This window comes from Boleophthalmus pectinirostris, unplaced genomic scaffold, assembly GCF_026225935.1.
Source record: "Boleophthalmus pectinirostris isolate CB_2022bp ecotype Guang Dong unplaced genomic scaffold, ASM2622593v1 HiC_scaffold_18, whole genome shotgun sequence".
Taxonomy (NCBI): domain Eukaryota; kingdom Metazoa; phylum Chordata; class Actinopteri; order Gobiiformes; family Gobiidae; genus Boleophthalmus; species Boleophthalmus pectinirostris.
The window spans coordinates 41,238,950-41,246,336 of record NW_026571133.1 but is presented as its reverse complement, the minus strand read 5'-3'; the positions used below and the strand labels follow the sequence as shown (position 1 = coordinate 41,246,336).

General features: G+C 36.6%; 1 protein-coding gene across 1 annotated transcript in view; it reads left to right on the top strand.

Annotated features, from left to right (window-relative positions):
• Positions 1 to 3,266: 3,266 nt before the first annotated feature.
• igsf9a (immunoglobulin superfamily, member 9a) overlaps positions 3,267 to 7,387 on the top strand; it is a 242,568-nt gene continuing 238,447 nt past the window's right edge. Inside the window, exon 1 of the mRNA XM_020919260.2 lies at positions 3,267 to 3,550. The gene's annotated coding sequence lies outside the window, so the exon portion shown is untranslated. The remainder of the gene's footprint in view (positions 3,551 to 7,387) is intronic.

The following is a 7,387-nucleotide window of genomic DNA, read 5'->3' as shown; positions in this document are numbered from 1 at the left end:
GTCCTGGTCTGTCCCGGATTCATTTGGTTTTGGAGACAAATAATGAAGAAAACTGTTGTTTTTTCATTTTCTTATTTTTGGTTTTATATTGAAAAACGAATGAATGAATTATACACGGATTCATTACAGTATATGTTCTTAGAATGTACACAATATGTATACTCATTTTTTATGTATGGTGCATAATAAGTATGTAAAATGCAATTTCTGCTGATGTCATTTAACGGAGGAAATTTGCACTTGTTTTGGTTGGATCAGGGGTCTCAGACTCGCGGTAGATGTACGCACAATCCCACCCCCCACCGCGGGCCGCACTGACAGATGAAGCTGCAATCGGTGCCCGTGCAGATTCACAACAACAGATTATTAACGCAGTTTACACCCCAAAACTCAACTTACAGCAGCTGTGAAGCAACGAGTCTAAGTGGATCTGTTAATACGAGTGCACGTGCACATACGGCTTTTTTTTTTTGGTGCAACCACTATTTATTGAATACTCAATGTGGCCCAGCCTCACTCAGACTTTATCTAATGTGGCCCCCAGGTCATTTGAGTTTGAGGCCCCTGGTCTAGAGGGAATATAAACCTGGACATGTGTGTTTCTGTTTTGTTTTTTTTGTTTTTTGTATGTCTGGGTAACACTTTATAATAAGGTGCCATAATAAACAGCAAACTAATCATTACCTAACCTTTTGTTAATATTTGTTAATTGTTACTAAAATATCAGTTTGGCACAAGTTAATCATTTTTTCATCATTAACTAAACATGAGTTGTTTGCATTATTAACTATTAACTGATTATATTCAAGTTTGTTAATAGTTAACTAAATGTCTTTTTGAAATAAGTGTGAGAGACCCACTGTAAAATATTTGCTATCATTAATAAATGTTATAAGAAATATTTGTAAATAGTTAATAATTGCTGTTACAACTTTATTATAAGGTGCTCTACACTTATATATTATATATATATATATACACACACACATTACTAATATATGAATTAAGCTTAACCAACTTTATTATAAGTGCTCTACACTTATATATGTGTGTATATATATATATATATATATATATATATATACACACACACACACACACACACACACACACACACACATTACTAATATATGAATTAAGCTTAACCAACTTTATTATAAGGCTTCTATGAAGAGTGGTTCATACTGAAATAAGCAGAAGCACATTTTAATAACAGTTATAATAACAGGCTGTCACAATATATCGAATCACAAGTTAATTTGCTTAAATGCATTGACAGCTAAGAAACATCAGGAACTACACATCCCATGATTCATTTCACTACAGACAACATGGAGAAATGTTTTTTTTTACTTGAATTCTTGGGATTATAACAGTATTTATTTGCATTGAGTGAATGTGTACATATGTGTGTGTGTGTGTGTGTGTATATATATATATATATATATATATATATATATATATATATATATATATATATATATATATATAGGGTTAACATTACTTTTTGTTCTTAAACCAGTATGTGATCTAGAACAGAAGGTAAAAGGAGCTACAAGGTGGAATGGAGCATTTTGAGCTTTGGAGATGCAGACAGACTAATAAAGCAGCGATACTGAAACTTGTGTGAATGAAACAAACACTCTAAAAAACTAAACATTCTTACATGCCTAAAGCTCACAAGAGTCCATTTAGTGTAATACAGGAACTTTAACACAAATGGAGACAGATTTATTGCTTATAATATAGTAAATGAAAGACTCAGCGGTCAGGTTCAACATACAGTTTGTGCATTTACCTTTTGGATATTTTATGGTAGAGTATAATGTATCAAGAGGGAAATCTGGCTCTTGCCTAAGGTGACCAGATTTTCTAAAAATAAAAAAACTGGGACATCCCTGGTTCAGGCTGGTTGGTGACAATAAAATTATGAAACAAGTACGTAATTAAAATAATTTGTTCTGCGCTCGGCCCATTCATGACTAACATGTGAGTCAGTATAGTCACATTTACTTTACGCTTAAGTCGTTTATAAGATGATTTTCTGTATTTTAGTTAAACAAATGACACTTTATGCCTCTCTTTACTGTTGGCAGAGATCAAACTGGTTAAAAATAGGGACACATGGGACATTTCTTGGGACAAATCAGCAGTGTTGGGGAGTAACAGATTACATGTACTGGAGTTACATAATCAGAGTACAAATTATGAGTAACTGTATTCAGTTACAGTTACTGTTTCAGTGAGTAGTAATTGGATTACAGTTACTTGGTTGAAATAAATGGATTACACAGAGGTATTTTCCTGTTTTCACATTTTGGGCTATTTCCCTTTTTTATTTTTTCTCGGTAATTCCACTCATTGCCGGACACTAAACCAGGTCTAAACCAGGACTACACCAGGTCTAACCCAGGACTAAAACCAGGTCTAAAACCAGGTCTAAAACCAGGTCTAAACTAGGTCTAAACCAGGACTAAACCAGGACTAAATCAAGACTAAACCAGGACTAAACCAGGTCTAAAACAGAATTTAACAGGACTAAATCCTGCTGCGCGGACTGTGTCTCCTCCTCTTCTATCAATAATATTTTTAATTTGGTTCAGTAAAGTCTGGGCTTTTTATTGTCTTTTAGCAGACAAAACATCTTATGTGAAGATCCTCATCTTTGCTTCTCTACAGCAAATCAAGTAATCCAAAGTATTCCGATTACATTACTCACTTTAAGTAATTTAACGGATTAAGTTACAAACTACATTTTGGGCTATGTAATCTGTAATCTGTAGGGGAATACATTTTAAAAGTCACCTTCCCAACACTGCAAATCCGTGGTTTTGGATAAATCTGTTGGGACAGGGGACACAGGGTCAACAGGGACGTCTGGTCGCTCTACTCTTACCCCCATTGAGACATTATCACTTTCTAAATTCTGAAAACCATCAGTTTATTAAAAGGCCTCTAAACTGTGGCAGCCTATCCAAGATTATAAAGGTAAAATGACACCCTCTTGTGGCTAAACCCAAATTTGGCCTCCATTTGCGCGTCAAAAAGCCAAAGTAAATAATCCCCTTTTCATCTTGGACTTGTTTCAACAAACCCCTTTTGGCCCCAACACCACAGATCTGCTTTGGAGAGTGACAATTTTACGAGCTTTGACACTTTTCCGAGGCCAGAGCAGCGGAGGAGGAGGAGGAGGAGGAGGCATCAGCGTTTAGGCCGGTGCTGCTCTGCGGGGAGGAGGCGCTCGCACTCGGGGGAGGGACGCGTCTCTGCGCTGGTACGTCGATGCTTCACTGTCACCTGTACGCGAAACGAACACCTGTTGCCCGGGGGCCTGACAAAAGAAAAAAGATCGCGTTTCATGTGGTTTTGGAGGCCCGCACAAAGGCGTAAAGGCCCGGGCTGAAAGAGTCTCACTGTTCCCCGGTTTGGATCGCGACGCGCACGGAGCAACAAGTTGGATTTACGCGTTGTTTTTTTTTTTTGTTTTTTTTTTTTTACCAGTGGATGCGCTGTGGACGGTCGTAGCGCGAAGAGTTTGATTCATTTACAGGTAAGAGCTTAGAAAACGTGCTACCTTAACAGAAATCCACTTTTGTTTACTTGCATTTGTTGTGTTTGAGGTTCTTATCGGTTGAGAAACGCTGATAAAGTTTGCTGATTTACGCTTGAGTCCTGGTTTAGTCCGGGTGTCTTGGTGGTTTTCAGGTCATTTACATTAAGTCATACTCCCAGAACGTGAGCAAGAGCCAGTTTTCCCTCTTAATAACACTGCACTTTGCCAGGGAATAGTCTATCCAAAAGGAAAATACGCAAATGTTGAACCTGATCGTCATTAAATGGACCAATATTGACTTATAGAATGTTGTGAAGTCATCTGAAACCCAGTTAAGGCTCTTTTCAGTGTTTCTCAAAGATTTAGTTAAAGTTATTGTGATTAAAATTACTTTTATTTGAATAATTTGATCTGTAGTGGATATTTGGAGTAAGTATAAAGCCTGTTCCCTTGGCCTATGTGCTGTTTAATGTTTAAAGGTCATATATTATGCAAAAATTGAGGTTTGTGTGATGTCTGAGTCGTGTTATAATGTTGTTGCCTCCTTAAAAAACACACCTGGACTTGTGTTTTGTTTCATTCACACATGTTTGAGTGATTTGTTTGTTTATTTGTTTGTTTAAGGATCCTCATTAGTCTCTGGAATTGCACTGACGACTCTTCCCGGGGTCCAGTCTCATCATAAAATCAAACAAACAAACAAAAACACACTGACCGTACATTAACAATAAGGATTTTCAACTGAATTTTGGTCGCGATTTCGATTCGTGTGTCAAACGATCTCCAAACTCAAAGATTTTTAGTAAAGGTTAACTGTTTATTTTGGAATATTTTTATATAAATAAGTGTTGTAGAATTGTAGAACAGCTGGATATATAGTTTATTTTGGAAGCATTTATGTTTTTCTGTGCCTTATTTCATGTTCAAAGTTTATTTGATTCATTTATGTGTTTATTTTGGGCAAGTAAGAAATGTACATTCTTTTACAGTGGAACATATAACATTAATTAAATCACAGCAGAAATAACAACAGCAAAAAAATAAAAAAAATGGCCCAAAAAGGAGTGGGAGAAAAAAAAAAAAAAAAGTATTTAATCCCACTCCCACTCTTCTAATCTAAGTACAAGTGCAGACAAAGAGTCACTGTGTTGTACTGTTTATTCATTTTATGATTTATACATTGCAAAACGGCTCTAAAGTTCATATTTGTAGCCTATATTTATTTTCAATTATCAATAAGAGTGTTGTTGTTTTTCTGAGAGAGAGAGAAATGCTGAATAAATGCATCGTGTAACTAAAAAATAGTAGTTTGAATAATCGTAATTTCAATATTGACCAAAATAATCGCGATAATGATTTTTTTTTCCATAATCGCGCAGCCCTTATTAACAGTAATCCTTTAGTATTAGTCTGTCTACAACTACAAAACTCAAAATGCTCTGTTCCACCTTGTGATGTCATGAAGCGGTAGTTTTCAAGTCAACGGCGACCTTTTATCCAGTCAGTTTTGTGTGATACAGGACCTGATCTAGTGTTTTCTGTTTGAAAGTAGAACTCATCTTAAAGGGACAGTTTGGAATTTTGGACATAGGGCCTCATTTCCTAGTGAGCCAGAGTGTTGGAGACGTGTGGAGACACTTTTTGAAATATTTCATCCAGTCCTTGTATTTGCAGAGGTCACTGGTGCTAGGCTAGTGCATGTCAATGGCCATAGTTAGCCTTGACACTAAAAACAGTCTTGCCCACTCTACAAAACACCCAAAGCAAATCTATTATTACACCAGACTGTCCATGTAAATGTCTGTGTTGATAGAATAATTTTAGAAGTAAAACCAACCTTGCATTTGAAGGATTTATGTCTGAGCAGCAGCAGTGAGTTGTACTTCCTGATAGAAAGTCTGATGCAAGAATGTGCTTTCATTGGTTTCATCTTTAAATGCATTTTTCTTTTCTGTCCATCTTACGCATCATCATCGCAATACTCTCTCAAACAATTAGACCATCCTTCCTTTGTAATATCCAAAACCTCCACAATCATCAGACGAAGAGCATTCAGATTCAAAGCACCATCAGACTGGAACAATTTGCCAAACTCTCTGCGCTCCACATCATCACTCCATATCTTTAAGAAAGACTTATTCATTCATCTTAAAACACAATGTGACTGCTTTTAGTGAGAGATCTGTTTGGTTGTTATATTGACGTTTTTCTATGTTTATGTTTAATGTCTGTGTCTATGTATTTTGTCTTATCGCTTTGTGTTTCTGTTTATTAGACATGTTGTTTTGTTTTTGTATTGTTTTTGTTTTGCTAGTTTTTATTTTTGCGACTTGTTGTTGTATTCTTTGGATGCTAAGGATCCCCCTCGAAAACGATGTGACTCATCTCAAGGGGATTTTCCTTAATAAAATAAACGTAAAATAAATAAGTTTGGCAGCGGCGGACTGATATATGAGAAAATAGTCCCTCGATACGTGATGATTCGTGCAATGCAAGGTTAGTTTTATTTCCAACATTATTTTATCAACACAGACATTTACATGGACAGTCTGGTGTAATAATAGATTTGTTTTGGGTGTTTTGTAGAGTGGGTAAGACTGTTTTTAGTGTCAAGGCTAACTATGGCCATTGACATGCACTAGCCTAGCACCAGCGACTTTTGCAAATACAAGGACTGGATGGAATATTTCAAAAAGTGTTTCCACACTTCTCCAACACTCTGGCTCACTAGGTCGAAAATTCCGGACTGTTCCTTTAAATATGCAGGGCTTATGTGTTGAACATGTGTGAAGGAAACAAAACACAACTCTAGACATGTTTCTAATTCATGTTTCGATAAGGAAACAACGTCATACAGACCTTTCAAACTTGAGTTAAATACTTTTACTTCTGTGGGATATTCTTGGTTTAGTCGGTCCTTTGCCCTGGTTTAATCTCTTTAGTCGTGCTGTGACAGACAGTCTGAACCCGCGGTGAGTATAGAAGTATATTCAGGTAAGAAGAAATATCTATCTTCCATAAAGACTGTTAGGATTGTTAATGGCTTTGGAAGTGTTTCAGGCATCCAGCAGTTTCGAAACGATGAGAAATAAAAGCTGTGATCCGCGGTGAAAGGTGCCTGCAGAGAAGCGCGGGGCTCCCTCCTCACCGTGTCATGCATTTAAACGTCCGTAATGAGCCATAGAGCTGCGTCGCAAAGTCAAATTAAACCGGTAAAATATAGAAAAGTTGAATGGAAATGTGTGCCAATTTAATCTGGAGAATGTCACAGAGGTCGCGGTGCAGTTTCAACATTTTCTTCCGTCTGGTATTTCGTGTAACAATGGATACTCGCTAACATTGTGTGCGAAGTCCAAAGAGATAGTATATATAAAAGTGAGAATAAGACTTTACAATGGCCGCGTTTACATGATAAATTGGCTTTATTTAATTTAATTCCGCTCAATGTCTGGGGGTCGGGAAAGGTTCTGAATCCATGTATTATTTGTTCATTTGTTTTTCAATATAAAACCTAAAATAAGAAAAGGGAAAAAAAAATAAAAAATTTCTTCATTATTTGTCTCCAAAACCAAAATGAAAAAAAAAAAAAAAAAAAAACAGATAACAATTCATTTTTTCAGTTTTCGATTTCGTGTTTAAATGAATAATGGAAAAAACGGATAACGGTTTCCCATTTCCGTGACTTAAACTGTGATGCTGGACTTTTGCGCCGCATACGGACTGAACCAGGACTAAACCAGGTCCAGGACCAGACTGGGACTGAGACCGGGAACAGAACCAGGACCAGACCGGGACTGAGACTGGGACCAGACCAGGAATGAAAACGGTTTAGTC